Raw genomic sequence first — 22,740 nt, 5'->3', positions numbered from 1 at the left:
CATCACACTCCATTAGAAATTGCTAGAAAGGTAATAGGGGCTTGAAACTTCACAAAACTCTAAGGATGAGAGTTTATGGCCGTAAACTCCCTTAGGAGTGTCCCTAAGCCATAAACTCCAATATAAATCCCTTAGGAGCCTTGAACCCACTCATGCCTTTTAGGAAAAGTGCTTAGAATAATTCCATGATGCAAGTAGAAGCCTTAAACACCCTAGAACCCATCACCATGAGTTTACGACCGTAAACTCATGGTGAGATGTCCCTGGGCCGTAAACACAACATTGGGAGTGTACTCTTGGATAGTAAACTCCATTCCTTAGCCATTGACACCCTTAAACGCTACCCCGGACACCCAAACACTTAACCAAAGTGTTTTCCGCTCCTGTGAGCGTGTATATTTGTTTAATTAGTATTAAATATGCTAATTGTATGTAAACATATGTTATCATATGTTAAATAGGTCATTGTGTGTGTTCAAGTCCTTGCGTGACACCAAACGCCCAAACGGCACCTTCGTCGGACCTACTTATACCAGGTGAGTTCATACCCCTGAATGAACCTTTTAAATGTTTTAACATGTTTTATAGGGGGAATACAAGTTAAACATGCCAGTTATCATATCAATCACATGTGATTGATAACCCGCATGCACAAGATTTTACCACTGTACACTGTTTTACCGAGTAGGACACTATAAATGGCTTTCAAAAAGGGTTTCTTTTACTTGTTCAAGTTCTTACTTTTATTGCTTTATCAAAGTTCCATTTTCAAACTGATTTATGAAAGATCCCCAAAGATTTCTAAAGGTTTTTACACTTATTTTACCAAAGAATACAAATGCGATTTTCCTAAGTATAAAGGTTTTTCCAAGGTTTTCATGTATACTTTTACTTGTTAGTTACTGGTGCTTCACTTATACTTATTTTTATTAAACTCCTACTCGATAACGCTTTCACTTTGTGGTGCGTTTATACTTGGTATTGTCTCTATTTCGCTTATACTTGTAGTCGCTTATACTTGATACACGCTCTTACTTCACTTATCATCGTTTCCACTTCGTGATACACTTACACTTGGTACACTTATACTTCATGATTCGATTATCCCACTCTGTACGCTTATACTTCACGACTCGGATGTTCTACTGTACGCTTATACTTCACGACTCGGATGTTCTACTGTACGCTTATACTTCACGACTCGGATGTTCCACTGTATGCTTATACTTCACGACTCGGATGTTCCACTGTACGCTTATACTTCACGACTCGGATGTTCCTCTGTACGTTTATACTTCACGACTCGGATATCTCACTGTACACTTATACTTCACAAGTCGGTTATTCCACACTGTACACTTATACTTCACGATATGATTCCACTTGATACACACTCAAGCGTAGTTAGAAATATGTCTGGGCTTGTATAGATGCATATAAATAATGATTGAAGGACTTAGGAAGGCTGGTCCGCCCTATTTCCTTTTCTTCGTTGAGATGTGGTCTGGTGGGATCGGATGTCCATCTGAAGGTCGTTGATTCATTTGTTATATATTATGTACACAAGCATAGACATATGGGTTACTTCAGTCAGTTCAGTTATAAGTCTCTACCTCTAGTTCAGCACTTACATTAGAAACCCACTAATTGGAAGTCTCTACCCACTATTTGGGATGCATCTTCAAGACACGACCTTCTTCGTCGTCTAGTTGGTAACCAGAGTCTCCTGTAGGGAGAGCGGACATTGTGTGTATAGATCTATACGGGATTGACACCCCCGCACCCTGACTGCTAGCTACAGTCCACGGCTCACCAAGCCAAGGGGTGACAAATGTCACATTATATAGACGCTTGTAGGGCGTCTGGTACTCTAGTGTCGGTTAGTATGGTTACGAGTATCCTGGGTTACCTTATAATTCATGGCCTTAAGGTAACGGTATTTCGCCAGCAATTTACACTGTATGCTGGTAATTCAATTTCAGAGTCACATGGTTTTGACCTTACAAGACGTATCTTTCATTTGATACTGTCTGGGGTCTGTCTCCTTTGTTTTGACCTTACAAGACGTATCTCTCATTTGATGCTGTCTGGGGTCTATATCCACTGTATTCACAGTATCCACTGTATTCACTGTATCCACTATATTCGCTGTATTCACTGTATCCACTGTATTCACTATATTCACTTTATTCATTGTATTCACTGTTTTAGACCATGCTAGACATATCTTTCATTTGATATTGTCTATGGTCTGTATTCACTGTTTTGGACCTTACCAGTTGTACGTTTCATTTGGTACCTTCGGGGGTCTGTGTCTATATTTGTTAGACTGAAACAGGCGTGATGTTCGTTCGATACTCTCCTGGAGTCTATGATTCCTTTGCCTTAGTTAGCAGTCCTCACTGCTGAGGCATATGTTATTTCCCTGTTGTCTCTTGCTTTCTTTAATAATCAAATTTAGTATTTGATAATGATAGCAATTAAAGGAAAACCACTTTTTACCACATAACACTGACCAGTCTTGGTAGAAGGCTGCTTGATTAAAGAAAATATAGGATTTTCTGGAAAGAACTCTAATACACTGTAAACACTTAAACTATTACCTTATAAAGCTATTTGAATGAAATGTCACTAAATACTTATGAACTGACCAGCATTTGTGAAAATGCTGATACTCGCTTTTCAAATAACTTGTATTCTGAGGTCAGAACTTAGACAGGTACATCCCCGGAGCCATTGATGAAGATGGCTTAGTACCTCGCTGTACTTATATATATATATATATATATATATATATATATATATATATATGTTTGTATTCCTTAATACTTGTAATGTAAACCATGTAAAATTATTCTATTAATGCAATGTTTTGTTGTACTTTGATTACTATAACGCATGTGTTGTGATACTTGACATGACGTCATCCACCCCAGAAAGTTTCCGCCGTTCCGGCTTTGGGGTGTGACAGATTGGTATCAGAGCATTGTTTATAGTGAGCTAAGTATATCAATTCATAAAAGATATACAACCTATAAACACAAAGGGATAAAACACTCTGACCAAGAATTATACTTTAAAATATAACCATATTTTACCAAAGTATAATAACAGCCAGAATCTAAACACTCGAACAAAAGTATCACAAGAAGAAACAATAATAAAAGTCTTCGGATGTTGAGCACTACAGTCAAACCTGGGCAGTTATGTAATCATAAGCTGGGATAAATGTAACCTGATCAACTACATTTATCCGAGATGCGATGAACGTGTGCTTGGTAGTGATAGTGGTGTACAACAGGTCTGAAACTTACCAACTAGGATTGCTAGAGCCAAACATAAAGCTAAAATACTATAGGAGTATTTTAGAACACTAAAAGATCCACACTAATCCCAGAATCATAATCAGAAGATAAGAATCAAACAAGAATTAAAATACCATAGGGGTATTTTAGAATCCATAACTAACCTTGCGTGCATAACTAAAAAATCCTTATTGATATACCTACAACTACAGAGGGTGTACTCCCAAGGTTATATATAATAAGGATCCCATAGGCTGAGAATGTGTGGTTTCTCTCTATTTCCTTTTCCTCGTTGGGATGTGGTTCTAGAGTAGTATCACATATTCGAAGGCCTATCGGATCTAAGCTATATATGATTGTATACCCTGTGTAATCGTAGCAGGACTCGATATGGATCATCCAGTGAAATGTTAATAATCTCTTAGGATTCTTTAGACATTTCCATTCTCGCACGAACCCTGTAGAAAACCCTACCCACTTCAGTGCTTGACAGAAGAGTTGATTTCGACCCCGAGAAGGTTCATTGAGAAGATTTCCTGTTCGGAAATAAATGAACTGGGTCGAGACTATTGAATTCACCAGGTGCCTATATTCTTTTAGGGACATCGGTGAGGAATTCGCCTAAACTTCGGAGATTCCCAGTCATCCATCATGAAGTGATGACACCCACAGTTGGAATCAGAAGGAAGGCGGAGTAGAAATTCAATATGTCCATACGAGAAGAGAACCCTAGGAAACTACCCGAAGGAAACCAACGCCGATTCCAGTCAAAGATACGAGGCAGACTGAGGTAGCCAATACATGAAACCCGAGAATTGTCTTTTCCTCGTATTCGTCACGATAATTCACCCTTAAAATAATACAATTTAGTGAGTTAGTGGTTACACTACTAACGCTATGTGTTAGGTAAATCGTCGTTTCCCGTTGCCAGATACACGATTAGGGCGGATCCCCGCATCTCTATTGAGAGAATTTTAGCAATTTGCCCTTGTGAGCCTCTCTTTCCGCAGTTTCGTTCCGAACCGTTTTCAAATCTCTCCAGGCCGGAGAGTGAAACCTTCTCCAGTATAAAGGTAACTTAGTAGGGAAGACTCACATCTTATGGCCTTTTTCCGATACTCATATACCCACTTCGATTACCAGGACTACATCATAGGGATGTAGGTCGACACTCAGACGACCAGTACCCGAGGCACGGGAAAATTTATGCCTAATACATTCAGGACAGAAATGTCCAGGGTTAACCATCGTCTCTCATTATCTTGTATTCCTTTCCGTGTAGGAAAACCATGCCACCGAAGAAGCGTAACCAATCCACAAGCAAGAAACCTACTCTCTTATTCGATGAAGCTACGTTCCAAGCTGCAGTCTCAGCAGCTGTAGCAGCTGTCATGGCTCACCTGAATGCTAACACCGCCAATGTTAGCAAGGGCCCTATCGGGATTTCTAATCCTGGCGATGGACAGCAGCAACCAACACTTCCATACTCAGCCACCCAAGAACCTCACTCAAACCCACTAAAGAGAAAACTCAAGATTGAGGGGGGAAGTACCTCGGCTCAAGGACCTTCCGAAGGGCAACGAGCTGAGGCAGTCTATACTCCTGTCAATCCTTCCCTCTCGACCTCAAGAAGACCATACCTAGGAGACCTTCCCCACTACAGCAAGTGCAGCTACCATCATCATGGTGTCTGCCAAGAGCTCTATTGTGCTAGGTGCCACATGTTGGGGCATACAGCTCGCGTCTGCAGAACCCTGGTTGAGTTCATTACATCAACCACCAATGTGGCGACCTGTACAGTTTGCCACCTATGTGGTAAAATGGGACACTTCAAGAAGGACTGCCAACCGAAGGGAAAGACAAAGGCACAGAAGGAGCCTGACACTACTGCTTAGGGAGAAGCATCAAGACACTCGTTAGATTTTGGTACGTCTCTCGATCTCAGATAACTAAACTAAATACATTAAAAGAATAATTCAAATGTAAATTCTTCCCAGTAAGGCTAAAGTCGCAGCATTGTTATAAAATTTAAAATTCATTAGGTAAAACTATAATGGCTAAACATATACGTTACGGCCATGTATATTTAAGATGGACAGACCTAGAGTGAGCGAATGCCGCCTCATTTCCTGTTCCTCGTTTGGTTGTGGATTTAGGGCGGGGTCGCTCAGTCAACAGTCCTCCCCACCTTAAATATACATGACTAGTATATGTGAGACGATTATAGAAATGCCTCGTGAGAATCCATTCATGAAAAGATACTTTACTCAGAAACACTTAGGACTCTCTATAGTTCCGCGACGACTCTATCGATCCAGGTATCCGCGGTAATGATACATAGGACGAAACCCGAGACGCCTAGAACCTTTGTGCCTGTTCGGCACATGACTCTATCGATCTTCACTTTACATCATGTCGGAGTGTGTCAACTTCAATGACTCTATTGATCACGGTTTGACTTCGTGCAACCGTGTGTACATCCTTAGTGCTGTGTAAAAAGAACTTTCTCCATAGCCATGTCGGCAAATAAAGGTTCTCCCAAACCTAAAACCTAACACAAATAATCTAACCTAATGCGATCCGTCAATCGTCCCTCTTATCTCAAACCATCCGAAGTAACCAAGAGAGGGTACCACGCACCGTCGACCGACCCCTCGTAGTCAGATGAACACCAAAGTGAACGACATTGTAGATACTCCAGAAGACAACAACCAACCGAAGCATACTCCGTAGAATCCCCGGGGAGACCCTATACCCACTAGATTTGACCTAGACCAAGAAAGCTCAGAACCTTCGGAGGAGTAGTTGCAGATTATGCTCGCGTTACTCAGGCACTTCGTCCGCCCAGTTATAGACAAGCAGTGCCTATCATCCTCCACCCTCTCGTATGGAGGAATTCGCCGTCGCCCTGTAGACGATAGACTTCATCCTCCGAAGTGAACACTAGGATACCGAGAACCACAGGATAACCTTCGCAGCCAAGAAGACTTGGTCAAGTGAGGAAGTAGTTGCGTTAAGCCTCATGACCCTGATCCCGAAGAGGTTATAGACTTGACGCCAGTCCTGGTGTTAGTCGAAGGGTTATGCAGGAGCATACACTTTCCACGCTAGAATAAACCACAATCTTAGAGATTCTTTGGACTATTAGGTGTTCCACGAATACTATCTCACGCAGAGATAGTAGAACCACCTCCTGAGATAGTCCAACACTCGTCTGGTGAAACCCTATATTCCCGACCTCCAGGGTTTCCGCATCTCAAGCTTCGATAGTGCAGAATCATTTTGCACACGCTTGAGATAGACACTCTATAGCAAACAGACAACCATAGTCACGCAACCCACTCGGCGATCTAGAAAGTCTCTATCAGCCAGTTGACAGGAAACGCGAGATCAAAGACCACCCGAGCTTTCTAAGAACCAACCTGAAGGACTACACTACCAGTACGGGAGAGAACGTTAGGAAATTCGGAATGGCGATCACGCCAGTGATGATCTTGCCATAGAAGTACACAATGTTCTGAGTACTGAAAAGCTCTACCATTCCGAGAGCTTAGGACCATATGAGAATTCTCATGGAGATTTGGTCCAACCCCATTCAGGCCGCTACTACCTTCGGATATACCTCAAGATTCACACCCGATCGATCCACTTCTTAGACTTGATATGTGAATTCCCGACAACACTCTTCATACCTCACTCATCTTGATAGAATCCATTGAGAACCCTAACCTTGTAGATACACCAGTCGGAACCCAATAGCTACACGAGACGGAATCCGCCTCCCGTACGTGAAGGTCTGCCGGAATGGCAAACACAGACTAGAGTTCACTTGGGAATGCGAGGACAACCGTGTAGGAAGTACTCTTTTACCTCTACTTGGCCATTCATACCTACTTCCTTTCCTAGACCTGAATTTCGGGACGAAATTCCCTCTAACAGGGGGATGATGTGACAACCCAAGTTGTTCCGTTACATTTTCCCGTTACCGTTAACGGAATATTCCACTGTATAAAAGTTCCGTTAATTAGAGGGCGTCAATTTAATAAACATTCCATTGGCTTACATTAATATGCCGTTAATTCGTGATAAAAGGAAATAAAAACACATAACACCCACTTCCATTTATTTGGAAAATGTTAAGTTTTATTGTTACGACCCCCAAATTGGGTGCGACCAAAAGCCCCGTTTAACGGCAGTATCGGGTAAAATTCCACTGAGCCCCGACTATGAACCCTATATAAAGGTGAGTGGAGTCCATTGGAGACTTTTTACACTCTCTCTCTATACTCTCTCTCTAGACCCGTTTTCGCCCCGAATCCGCAACCCAAACGCTTCCAAATTGTAAGTCCGCTTACCCTATCTTGTTCTAAACATTACTAGCTGTAGTTATAGCCCAAAAAACCATCCAAGAAGGCATGGGATAAGGAGTTTACGGCCCAGGAACACTCTAGGGCCATAAACCCCTAAAATGGTGCCAAACATGCCTTTAAACTTGCCCTTAAGCTTGGAAGCTAATTGGGGATCTAGCCTAGGAGTGTTTAAACATCAAAACACAATGATTTAGGGCACAAATGAGAGTTTACGGCCCAAGCACATGCTTAGGCCGTAAACCCCTCTAAACCATGTCAAAATGCCCCAAAAACACTCCCAAACCACCCTTAGGCTTCATACATAATTTAGGGACTTAGTATTTGGGGTTTGGATCAATTAAACACATCAAAATGAAGGATAAAAATGAGTTTATGGCCCAGGTCTATACCAAGGCCGTAAACACCCCAAATCATGCCCAAAGTGTGGTTTTGCTTCCCCAAATGGCCTTAGACATTTACCATAAAATACTAGGAAGGATTTAAGGGCTTAAACACAAGATTTGGAGGGACTAAAAGGAGTTTATGGCCCAAGCAAGTGTCTAGGTCGTAAACTCCCCAAAACACATCCAAATGATAGTTTTAATTCCCCAAAATAGCATCACACTCCATTAGAAATTGCTAGAAAGGTAATAGGGGCTTGAAACTTCACAAAACTCTAAGGATGAGAGTTTACGGCCGTAAACTCCCTTAGGAGTATCCCTAGGCCGTAAAATCCAATATAAAGCCCTTAGGAGCCTTGAACCCACTCATGCCTTTTAGGAAAAGTGCTTAGAATAATTCCATGATGCAAGTAGAAGCCTTAAACACCCTAGAACCCATCACCATGAGTTTACGGCCGTAAACTCATGGTGAGATGTCCCTGGGCCGTAAACACAACATTGGGATTGTACTCTTGGATAGTAAACTCTATTCCTTAGCCATTGACACCCTTAAACGCTACCCGGGACACCCAAACAATTAACCAAAGTGTTTTCCGCTCCTGTGAGCACGTATATTTGTTTAATTAGTATTAAATATGCTAATTGTATGTAAACATATGTTATCATATGTTAAATAGGTCATTGTGTGTGTTCAAGTCCTTGCGTGACACCGAACACCCAAACGGCACCTTCGTCGGACCTACTTATACCAGGTGAGTTCATACCCCTGAATGAACCTTTTAAATGTTTTAACATGTTTTATAGGGGGAATACAAGTTAAACATGCCAGTTATCATATCAATCACATGTGATTGATAACCCGCATGCACAAGATTTTACCACTGTACACTATTTTACCGAGTAGGACACTATAAATGGCTTTCAAAAAGGGTTTCTTTTACTTGTTCAAGTTCTTACTTTTATTGCTTTATCAAAGTTCCATTTTCAAACTGATTTATGAAAGATCCCCAAAGATTTCTAAAGGTTTTCACACTTATTTTACCAAAGAATACAAATGCGATTTTCCTAAGTATAAAGGTTTTTCCAAGGTTTTCATGTATACTTTTACTTGTTAGTTACTATTGCTTCACTTATACTTATTTTTATTAAACTCCTACTCGATAACGCTTTCACTTTGTGGTGCGTTTATACTTGGTATTGTCTCTATTTCGCTTATACTCGCTTATACTTGATAGACGCTCTTACTTCACTTATCGTCGTTTCCACTTCGTGATACACTTACACTTGGTACACTTATACTTCATGATTCGATTATCCCACTCTGTACGCTTATACTTCACGACTCGAATGTTCCACTGTATGCTTATACTTCACGACTCGGATGTTCCACTGTACGCTTATACTTCACGACTCGGATGTTCCTCTGTACGTTTATACTTCACAACTCGGATATCTCACTGTACACTTATACTTCACAAGTCGGTTATTCCACACTGTACACTTATACTTCACGATATGATTCCACTTGATACACACTCAAGCGTAGTTAGATGTATGTCTGTGCTTGTATAGATGCATATAAATAATGATTAAAGGACTTAGGAAGGCTGGTCCGCCCTATTTCCTTTTCTTCGTTGAGATGTGGTCTGGTGGGATCGGATGTCCATCCGAAGGTCGTTGATTCATTAGTTATATATTATGTACACAAGCATAGACATATGGGTTACTTCAGTCAGTTCAGTTATAAGTCTCTACCTCTAGTTCAGCACTTACATTAGAAACCCACTAATTGGAAGTCTCTACACACTATTTGGGATGCATCTTCAAGACACGGCCTTCTCCGTCGTCTAGTTGGTAACCAGAGTCTCCTGTAGGGAGAGCGGACATTGTGTGTATAGATCTATACGGGATTGACACCCCCGCATCCTGACTGCTAGCTACAGTCCACGGCTCACCAAGCCAAGGGGTGACAAATGTCACATTATATAGACGCTTGTAGGGCGTCTGGTACTCTAGTGTCGGTTAGTATGGTTACGAGTATCCCGGGTTACCTTATAATTCATGGCCTTAAGGTAACGGTATTTCGCTAGCAATTTACACTGTATGCTGGTAATTCAATTTCAGAGTCACACGGTTTTGACCTTACAAGACGTATCTTTCATTTGATACTGTCTGGGGTCTGTCTCCTCTGTTTTGACCTTACAAGACGTATCTCTCATTTGATGTTGTCTGGGGTCTATATCCATTGTATTCACAGTATCCACTTTATTCACAGTATCCACTGCATTCACTCTATCCACTATATTCGTTGTATTCACTGTATCCACTGTATTCATTGTATTCACTGTTTTAGACCATGCTAGACATATCTTTCATTTGATATTGTCTGCGGTCTGTATTCACTATTTTGGACCTTACCAATTGTACCTTTCATTTGGTACCATTGGGGGTCTGTGTCTCTATTTGTTAGACTGAAACAGGCGTGACGTTCGTTCGATACTCTCCTTGAGTCTATGATTCCTTTGCCTTAGTCAGCAGTCCTCGCTGCTGAGGCATATGTTATTTCCCTGTTGTCTCTTGCTTTCTTTAATAATCAAATTCATTACTTGATAATGATAGCAATTAAGGGAAAACCACTTTTTACCACATAACACTGACCAGTCTTGGTAGAAGGCTGCTTGATTAAAGAAAATATAGGATTTTCTGGAAAGAACTCTAATACACTGTAAACACTTAAACTATTACCTTATAAAGCTATTTGAATGAAATGTCACTAAATACTTATGAACTGACCAGCATTTGTGAAAATGTTGATACTCGCTTTTCAAATAACTTGTATTCTCAGGTAAGAACTTAGATAGGTACATCCCCAGAGCCGTTGATGAAGATGGCTTAGTACCTCGCTGTACTTATATATATCTGTTTGCATTCCTTAATACTTGTAATGTAAACCATGTAAAATTATTCTATTAATGCATTGTTTTGTTGTACTTTGATTACTATAACGCATGTGTTGTGATACTTGACATGACGTCATCCACCCCAGAACGTTTTCGCCGTTCCGGTTTTGGGGTGTGACACCACCGTTAAAGAGAATTTCGTCCCGAAATTAGAGTTTAAGCAAATAAGTAGTTACAAATAACTAAGTAAAAAGATGAGGATATTTTAGTTTCATCTGATCCTCGCGCTCCCAGGTGAATTCAGGTCCTCTCTTGGCATTCCAGCGAACCTTCACTATCGGGATACGGCTTTGCTTCGTTTGCTTGACCTCTCGGTTCATGATCTCTATAGGTTCTTCCTCGAAGTTAAGGCTGTCGTTAATCTCGATCTAGTCGAGTGGGATAACAAGAGTCTCGTTGGACAGACACTTTTTCAAGTTCGAGACGTGGAAAGTAGAATGTACGTTACTAATTTCGCGGGGTAGGTTGAGTTTGTAAGCTACAGGGCCGATTCTAGAGAGAATCTTGAAAGGCCCTATGTATATTGGATTTAGCTTTCCATGCTTTCCGAAGCATATCAAGCCCTTCCAGGGTGAGACTTTCAAAAGAACGCGGTCTCCCACATGGAATTCCAAAGGTTTCCTTCGTTTGTCTGCGTAGCTTTTCTGTCGGTGTCTAGAGGCTTTCAATCGTTCATGAATCTGAACGATCTTCTCTGTCATTTCCCGAATGATCTCCGGACCTGTGAGAGTGGTGTTAGGAACTCGTCCTTTAGCTAACTGTGTGTCACCCACCTCAGCCCAGTACAGAGGGGATCTGCACTTCCGTCCATAGAGGGCTTCAAATGGAGCAGCCTTTACGATCGTGTCATAACTGTTGTTGTAGGAAAATTCGACAAGGGGTAAATGAGTATCCCATGCCTTCCCAAAGTCGATTACACAGGCTCGCAACATATCTTCTAAGGTTTGTATCGTTCTCTCACTTTTCCCGTTGGTTTGTGGATAGGAAGCTGTACTCATGTCCAGCCTCGTTCCAAGGGAACTTTGTAGCGACTACCAGAACCTCAAAGTGAATCTGTTATCTCTATCAGAGATAATAGATATAGGGAACACCATGCAGTCGTATGATCTCCCATATGTATGTTCTTGTGAGCTTTTCCATCTTGTCAGTTTCTTTGATTGGTAGGAAATGCGCGAATTAGGTCAATCTATCGACGATGACCCAAATGGTATCAAGTCCACCTGTTGTCTTGGGCAACTTGGTTATGAAGTCCATTTTAATCCGCTCCCATTTCCACTCTAGTATCTTCGGTTGTTGTAGTAATCTTGAGGGTTTCTGGTACTCGACCTTAACCTTTGCGCAAGTAAGACATTTACTCACGAAGGTAGCAATATTTGCTTTCATGTTAGGCCACCAATATAGTTTCTTAAGTTCCAGATACATCTTATCTGAACCTGGGTGGACGAAATATCGAGTGTTGTGCGCTTCGGTCATGACCAAGTCTCTGAGGACACCGTGTTTCGATGTCCAGATCAGGTCCATGAGATATAAGGCTCCACCACCCTTAACTTCTAAATTCTTATCCATCCCTCTCAGGGATTCATTTGCCATAATTTCAGGTTTCAAGGCTTCTAGTTGAGCCTCCTTAATTTGTGTGGACAAGTGTAAATGGATAGATATGGTCAATGATTTGACCCAAATGGTATCAAGTCCACCTGTTGTCTTGGGCAACTTGGTTATGAAGTCCATTTTAATCCGCTCCCATTTCCACTCTAGTATCTTCGGTTGTTGTAGTAATCTTGAGGGTTTCTGGTACTCGACCTTAACCTTTGCGCAAGTAAGACATTTACTCACGAAGGTAGCAATATTTGCTTTCATGTTAGGCCACCAGTATAGTTTCTTAAGTTCCAGATACATCTTATCTGAACCTGGGTGGACGAAATATCGAGTGTTGTGCGCTTCGGTCATGACCAAGTCTCTGAGGACACCGTGTTTCGATGTCCAGATCAGGTCCATGAGATATAAGGCTCCACCACCCTTAACTTCTAAATTCTTATCCATCCCTCTCAGGGATTCATTTGCCATAATTTCAGGTTTCAAGGCTTCTAGTTGAGCCTCCTTAATTTGTGTGGACAAGTGTAAATGGATAGATATGGTCAATGATTTGACTCTTCGACCAAAATATTCTTTCCGACTCAGGGTGTCAGCTACTACATTGGCCTTGTCAGGGTGATAACGAATTTCACATTCGTAGTCATTGAGTAGCTCGACCCACCGTCGTTGTCTCATGTTGATTATTTGTAACTTTATTTTATACTTATGTAACAAACGTTTGGATTAATTCGGATCGTAAACTATAGCTTTTGATGCACTTGTTTCCTCGTTATTACAAAGTAAATCACACATGTATCTTATTAAAAACTTTAAAAAAGAAATTGGGTACTTTATGCTAATTTTAGGGTGTTATATAGAATTAAGAGTAAATTACACGAATGGTCCCTATGGTTTGGGGTAATTATAGCGTTTGGTCCCTAACTTATTTTTTTAACTCGGAAAGTCCATACTGTTTGTTTTTGTTACGTGCTTAGTCCCTACTGTTTGTTTTTGTTACGCGATTGGTCCCTGTCTTACCTAAAAAAACTATTATTTAAATAGGAAAAAATGGTGAGATTGGTAAAGTAAGGTGAGGGGGGTTAGGGTTGGGGTGTGTTTATTTTTATATTTTAAAAAATCAAAGGCAAAATAATTTTTTTAGGTAAAATAGGGACCAAGTGTGTAACAAAAACAAACAGTAGGGACCTTCCGAGTTAAAAAAATAAGTTAGGGACCAAACGCGCAAATTACCCTAAACCATAGGGATCATTCGTGTAATTTACTCTAGAATTAACCTAGTTCAGCTTATGCTTCTCCATCTGTCAATTAATGTTTTTTCCCGTTGAATTTTTTTAGACTATCTGGAACAAAACCCTTAAAAGTATAACAAAAAAATTCTATTACCATTTAAATTAGGGAAAATGACACTTACGCCCTATAAAGTTTCTAGGGTTGACCCTTTTAGTCTTTAAGTTTTTTCGTGGCTTCATGAGGGAACCAAGTTGTAGGCACCCTGTCTTTTTAGTCCCTTTAACTTGTTTTAGCCGGTTTAAAGGACATATAGACAAAACTTGGGGCCCACCCATCTCTCTCTCTCTCTCTCTCTCTCTCTCATCGCATCTCATCTCATATTTATAAGCTGAACAACTGATTTGGTGAATACCATTGCTGTGAAATTACTTTCTCATTCTCTCAATCTGTAGCGAGATCCAGTAGATCTCAAATGTGAAGTACCGCAATTACTATCACTTCTACCACTACGATTATGCATCAAATTTCTCTTTATTTTAACTTATTTGGGGGAAATCTGAAGAGCCATCCAAGATGCATGTTTATGACTGTGATAGTATTGTTCGTGATCTGAGAACTAACTTAAATTTTAGTTGTGATGGTGCTTTCTGGAAGTGTTTTTTTTATCATTAATTGGGAAATTGCGTGCGCAATTAAGATTTATTGCAGATTAACAATCTCCGGCATGATGAACTTTCCGGTGAGGAGGCAGACGGCAGGGAGATTGATTGGAGCTGATCCTTTGAAAGCGGGGCTGTGCCGACTGAAAAAGATCTCGATTGAGCCCAGGGCCCACCGGAGGACTTGGTTAAGACGATCCGAGAGATTGATTGGAGCTGATCCTTTGAAAGCGGGTTGTTTTGGCATACAGTATGTCGACCTCCATCCACAGCAACAACAGTGATAATGGGTGGGTGTGGGTTGTGTTGGCAGCCCAAGAGAACACGATGGTGGGTGCTGGAGTCGATTACAATTCAGTGGGAGGGAGGGAAAAGTTGACTTTCACAAAGTCCAAGTAATCCATAGAAAAGTTGACTTTCACAATGTGTCAAAGAAGTAACCGGGTGACTCCTTCATTTTAGCTAAAAGGATGTAATCGACTCGACAAACACAACTTCATTCTCTTATAAGGCCACAAAAATTGTTTAGGGACTAAAAAGATTAATCCTAGAAACTTTACAGGGTGTGTGTGTCATTTTCCATTTAAATTATGTTCTAATCTTCAAAACTAATGTTTGACTTTTGAAAAGATATTCTAGCACGCTAAAACAACTTACCACTAATATTGCTTAATCTCATTAAATGACAAGTAACACAAGATAAACCCCTAAAAGTATACAAAAACTAAGTTACGATTTTCTTTTTGAACGCTAGCACTTAGCTTATATTTTAATCTTCATACTAAAGTTTGACATTTATACATGTGTTCTTGCACGTTAAAACACTACTTAATTCTAACATTGTTTTATTTCACTAAATGAGACTATGTCGAGATAAACCTATAAAAAGATATACGAAAATCAAGTTACCATTTAAGTTGTGGTATTATCTTCAAACTATGGTTTGACGTTTAACATAGATACTCTTGCACGTTAAAAACAACTTACCACTAGACATTGTTTTATTTTATTAAATGAGACGTACCTCGTTAGATGACAACCTTAAATGGTAGGTTTACCCATAGTTATTACATCTTGACAAACCTCTCAAGCTTTAAAAAAATAAAAACTATATATGATTTGCAAACATAACCTCAAAATATTACATGTTCTCAATATATATGGCGGTCCTATGGTTTGCCGGTAGGACGGTCGTACGGAACCTTCAATCATGAGGGGCCTTCGGATGATTTTTTTTTATTATATACTGCTAAAAAATAAGAATAAAATAATAATAGTATGTTCAAGATATTTGGATGTCACTAATCTTATTCATGTTATTTACAATAAAAATTAGGTTTGCAAAGTATATTATCAATATCATATATAAATCAAACTCCAATATATATATATATATATATATATATATATATATATATATATATATATATATATATATATATATATATATATATATATATATATATATATATATATATATATATATATATATGTTCAGATTCATTTGAGATCATTCTAATTTTGTGAGACCATGAGACCAAATCTAAAAATAATTTTAAAATGCAAAATAAATAGAAAAATCCAAAAATTCGTTTTTTAAATATTATTTTCGGAACTTGAATTAACTAAAAAAAATATAAAAAAATTAAAAAAAATCCCGTTTTTTTTTTAAAAAATACGTGAAATATTCTAAAGAGAATATTACACTGACATATTCTAAAAAATAATTTTAAAATGCAAAATAAATGGAAAAATCTAAAAATTCTTTTTTAAATATTATTTTCGGAACTTGAATTAACTAAAAAGAATAAAAAAAATTAAAAAAAAATTCTATTTTTTTTAAAATACGTGAAATATTTTAAATAGAATACTACACTTTACATATTATAAAAATAATTTTAAAATGCAAAATAAATGGAAAAATCAAAAAATTCTTTTTTTAAATATTATTTTCGGAACTTGAATTAACTAAAAAAATAATAAAAAAATAATAAAAAAATATAAAAAAATAAAAAAAATAAAAAAATGCGTCTCACGGTCTCACAAAATTAGGCCGTCTCACATGAACCTAACCCTATATATATATATATATATATATATATATATATATATATATATATATATATATATATATATATATATATATATATATATATATATATATATATATATATATATATATATATATATAGGTTTACACCACGACACTAAAGCTCAAAAAACACAACTCAAATTTTAAAATTGTATTTGGACTTTAGTGTCAAATTAAGTATATAACAAAGGTCAATGTTTGAAATTAGGGGATGCATTAAGAGAAAAGTTAAAAAAACAATTTGAATAGATATATAAATTATAAAAAGTGACACCGAAAAATAGATTTAAGTGGAGAAACATATATATTTGAAGATAATACTATAAAATTTGATAACATTCAATCTAATAAGGAGAAACATAAAGAAGATGTATCATTGAATGTGAATGAAATTGATGAGGTTGCAAGTACAATCTAATGATGAACATAGAGAACGTAAAAATATGATATGAAACCATGTGTAAAGGATGAGGCAATGAATAATATGAAATCGCTTTATTGATCAGTATGTTAAATAATACAGAGGGCATAGGTTTTAGAAGCCTTTGAATTATTCTTAAGATATAGTTTTTTATTTAGGAATTGATACGGTGTTTACTGAGAAAATAACAAAATTTTATTTTTGAAGAAAAGACTGCTTGATGATAGTGACCTCATCGAAACTAGTACATGAACATTCACCCGAAGAATCATTTGTGATTCATTATTTTTTGTGTATAATTTATCTTTGTTTAGAAACGGTGAATAATTTAACAAAAGACGATTAGCATGTAGCTAAAATGTCAACGCTAAAAGTTACAAAGGAAAGATGAAAACATAATTTAACAAAGATGTTTAAAAGGGGAAACACTTCAATCAACTCAACTGCCGCAACCTTTAGACCTCTCGTTCATCTAGATCATTGAAGCAAACATTTGAGCAATACAAACATGAACACAATTTTTTATTTTTTATTCACACTAGAAAAGTTGAAGTCTCTAAGTATAGATGAACTAGAGGTAAGTTGCAGAAGTCTTGAAAATAGACTACAAATTAAGTGGGCTTGTGTGAGAGCTAGATGGTGATGATTTATTCAATGAAGTAAAATTGTTAAAAAAAATACTAGTTGAACATACTACAACAACCCATACTAAATTTCTGAAAACTGATAAATATTCTCTAGTTTCTTGTCTAACATGTACAATATTGTTACATGTTCCTGTTACAACTTAATCAATGGGAAAAAAAAACTTTTCAAAACTAAAGTTCTTACAATCTTATTTATGAGCCACTGTGCTCAAGAAAGATTAAACATTTTGACTATGAGTTGGATTAAAAAGTTTCTTGAAAATATTCATTATGAAAGTACACAACAAGTGAATTTGCTTCCAAAAATTCTAGAAGATCCGTGTTTAGAAAATGATAGTGTACTCCATGTTTATTTTCATCTGAAAATTATTTGTAACAATTTCAATTTATTCTTAATAACTGACTACCCCTTATTTGATGCTCAAGTAGGGGATTTATTTAATGTTTGTTACCAAATTTATTTTTTGAATTTCACTATAAGAAATTTAGTTAATGCTATTAAAAAGAAATTATAAGACCTCAATTTTATTTTTTGCACAGGGTATCTAATGTCAAGGTTAGCATGAATGAATATACCTACATTTTTAAGTGCTCCACAAGGATATATGATGTGGCCACCACCAAATGCAAAAATATGGTGTGAATTTTGTCCATTCAATGTTTCATAACACACACTTTGAAGGAGGCTTGAGGAGCGATGAACTTTCTGAGAAAAAAAACAGTACTGAAGAATGCAGAAGGAGGATTTAGGAATGCAAAATGATAACGAGAATGCAAAAAAGAAAAATAGACAAAATTACATAAATGGTCCTTACAGTTGACACAATTGATCAATTTTGGTCCTTATGACAAATTTTATACGTAGATGGTCCCTGTGATTTTAAAATATTACAAAGATAGTCCTTTTGGTTAATGATGTTAACCTTTTGAGTTAAGTCCCTATGAAATGACCCATTTTGCCCTTCATGCCATAAGGACCATTTATGTAATTTGTTCCATCCATAGGGACCATTTATGTAACTTTGTCTATTATTTATTATTATTTTATTTAATATATTTATATATCTATGATTCAAAATTTGTTTTGTCCTTTTGTTCCAATATATTTTTGATGTTTTTTTATTCAATTTTTTAGCTTGCATTTTTTGATATTTTGTTTGTATAATTTTTTCGATTTTTTTAAAGTTTTATTCGAATACATTTATTAATATTTCTTTTGACTTTTTGCTTGAATAAGTTCTTTTATTTTATTTTATTTTAAATCTTTTTAAATATAATTTTATTGGTTTTTTTTACATTTTGTTTGTTTATATTTGTTAAAAATTTCATGGTCACTACAGACATAATTCGTAACTTAATTCACTCACAATCATATTTTCCTTTTTTTTTGTTCTTTAAATATATATATATATATATATATATATATATATATATATATATATATATATATATATAGGAATGAGTTCTATGGAAAACAAATAACTAGGGCAACATATGCTGGAACCAATAATCAAACGACACGTGTCCATTTCTTTATTCACAAGTAATGTATTGTGGAAGTTATTTATGTAGTTACCCTAAAGTGATGTATTGTCATGTTTTCATTGGTTCAAACATGTGTTGCCCTAATCCTTCATTTTCCATATAACCCTTCCCTATATATATATATATATATATATATATATATATATATATATATATATATATATATATATATATATATATATATATATATAAGGTTATATAATTATTATTTTTTAAATTCAAATATATAACTATAGAACACATATAAGGTTGTATAATTATTATTTTAGAGAAAACTTATTATTATTATTTTTTAAAATATATAAAAAAGTTTGTTAGATGTGAATATGATTAATATAAATAGGCTAATCGGAACATATAGGCTAATCGAAACCCAAAACCGATGTCAAGTTAGACATAGGCTAATTGAAATTTGTATAACTAGGAAACGAAAAAATAAATGTCTAAAATAATTAAATAACTCGAAAAAATTGAAGTTAAGACCAATATGAAATGACATATGTGCTCTCGTCAAGACTACAGGACAATCTTAGGTTAGCTTATGTGTATCTAATTTACATTAATCATATTAACGTTTAATAAAAAATTATATTTTTTATTAAAAAGTTTTATATAAAGCTTTATAAAAATAATAATTATAAAACCTTATATGTGTTATATATTTATATATTTGAATTATAAAATATTATTTATAAAACCTTATCTATATTAAAAGAAAAAAAAATATGATTGTAAGTGAATTAAATTAGGAATTATGATTAATATAACCATGAAATCCTGAATAAATACAAACAAACAAAATGTAGAAAAAAACATTAAAAAATATATTCGAACAAAAAGTCAAAAAAAATAGAAGAAATTATTCAAACAAAAAGTCAAAAAAAAAATTAAGAAATATATTCGAAAAAAATATCAAAAAATTAGAGAAAATTATACGAACAAAATATCATAAATTTAAGTGAAAAAAAATAAAAAACATCAAATAATATATTCGAACAAAATGTCAAAAAAATCTAAATCTTAGTAATATAAATAAAATAATAATAAGTAATAAATAACGTTACATAAATGGTCCCTGCAGCTGGAATAAAGTACATAAATGGTCCCTATGGCAGGAAGAACAAATATGTCATTTCACAAGGAAGTTAATTGAAAAAGTTAAAACCGTTAGTCAAAAGGACTGTCTTTGAAAAATTTTGAAACCATAAGGACTATCTATGCACAAAATTTGTCATAAGGACCATAATTGGTCAATGTTGTCAACCATAAGGTCAACCATAAGGACTATATATGTAATTTTGTCAGAAAAATATTATTATTAATAGGCTCTGTCGAATAATTTCATTATCATCTATCAAGGGTAAACATGAGGCCTTATACCTACACTTTCTTATATATAAGCTATACAAAGTTAAAAGGATTAATTGTCAGTAACCTAATTTGTAAAAACAAAAAATATAATAATAATAATAATAATAATAATAATAATAATAATAGAGGTGCCAATAACCTAATTTGTGAAAACTAGTTTATGAAAACAAATTAACATTGAAAATTAAGTGGTGAAATATTATATTTAGGGGTCGTTTGTTACAGCTTCTAACTGGGTCCAATAATGGACCCAGTCCAAAAAAAAGTTAATCAGTATGTTTGATATGGTCTTTACCATCAAGGATTCGGTCCAATATATGGACTTCGTCCAAGCTTTGGAACTGATTCGGTCCTCCCCTTTCATTTGCTTGTTGGATTAGGTGTTTAAGCCCATAACTATAATTGATATAAACTTGAATTGATAGTAGTACAATCCTTTTGGGTTGCCTTCAAACCTGACAATTGAATAGGATAACTGTTAGAGAGAGAAAAATGATTTATTAATTTATTACCCAGTTAATAAATTAATTAGAAATCAAAATAAATGAATTATAAATGTATTATGGAAACAATATATTAATTAGAAATCATAATTTTTAATTAATATTTAATGAGAAATTAATTTGGAACCTCCATATAAGGGGGTGAACGAAATCTAGTTGAGCATTGGGCAATTCTAGAACCTTCCTATAAGGGGGTGAATGAAATCTAGATGATCCTAGGGTTTCCTTGGGCTCTAAGGGTGCCTTGGATGTCTTAGGAAGGAAGTTAAGAGATTAGAGTTATCTTGGATACACCTGCCTAATCTAATACCATCCTAGCACCTATATAAATCCTCTTACGGTTAAATTTCGGCCTATGTACTCAAAACGAACGATAGGGACGAAATTCTACTCTACTTCTCTCTCTCTCTCTCTCTCTCTCTCTCTCTCCCCCCCCCCTCTCTCTCTTTAGTATTCCTCGGTGGCTAGGTTTGTTTGTGAGCCATTAGAGGCGCAACACTTGTGGCGCTTGCTACGAAAGGAATTTCAAGATTGGATTAAAATTGGTCAAAGGTATGAAGTATAAACCTTATTATATGATTTTTGATTATTATCCATAGATCTAGGGTTTATACTTTTATGTTCAAGTTTGCATATTCAACTAGTGAAAACCAAGATCCAAATATTTGGGGTTGCATGAGCATATAGGATTTGTAGTTATGCTTAAAACCCATCAGTGGTATCAGAGACTAGGATATTTTTCAGTTGAATTGATGCAATTGTGAACTGTTCAAAGGAGAAGGGAACATAATCGTCATTCTGCTCATGGAACTCGACGAGATGGCCATACTCGATGAGTACATTGCTTCAACTCGACAAGTAGGCCTGTCAGATCCCGGATTTTAGATTTTTTTGCCTAATTTGATTTGCATGGTTTATATTTGGTAATTATTTTTTGTTAATTTTACCATAATATGATTTTTGGTATTATAAGATTATTAAATAAAACCTAAATGTTATGAGATATTTATAGACCAAATAATGTCAATTTTATTTGATTATGATTATCCTTATGGATATGATTAATAATTTAATTAATTATTTATTTAAAGGCTAATTAATATATCCATAATTGGGTTCTAGATAATTATTAATTGGATTTAATAATTAATATTTTGGGTTATTTGAATTTAAAATTAAAAGATTTAATTTTGGAAATTTAAAATGGTAAACCCTAAATATATCCTTATGGATTTTATTAATGATAATTAATAAATCCATATATGGTTTATATTTAATTAATTTAAATGTTTAATTTATTATAGGATTAAACCCTTAGTATTTTAAAATGTTTCAAATACACCCTATACTATATGTAAGATTAAAAGTTTAATATTTACTATATGTATAAGACAAGTCAGTCGAATCGCTAGTATGCCTCATTCACGAAGCCATACAATAAGGAGAGTTTAAGGAAGCGGTCTGTAAAATGACCTCTATTGGGTATCCATTATTATCCACTGCTCTCTTGTATGGTGGAGGGTGTTAGCTGAAAGGGTGCAATATGACAAATTAAACCCTCATTAAAATTATAATGACAATAAAGTAACTAAATTTTTTCTAAAATCCCATTCTTATTTACTTTATGAAAAATGTGAATTTAATGCTAACCCATGAAATTGCAC

The sequence above is a fragment of the Lactuca sativa genome, chromosome 6, assembly GCF_002870075.4.
Source record: "Lactuca sativa cultivar Salinas chromosome 6, Lsat_Salinas_v11, whole genome shotgun sequence".
NCBI lineage: Eukaryota > Viridiplantae > Streptophyta > Magnoliopsida > Asterales > Asteraceae > Lactuca > Lactuca sativa.
Note: the sequence above shows the minus strand (reverse complement) of the source record.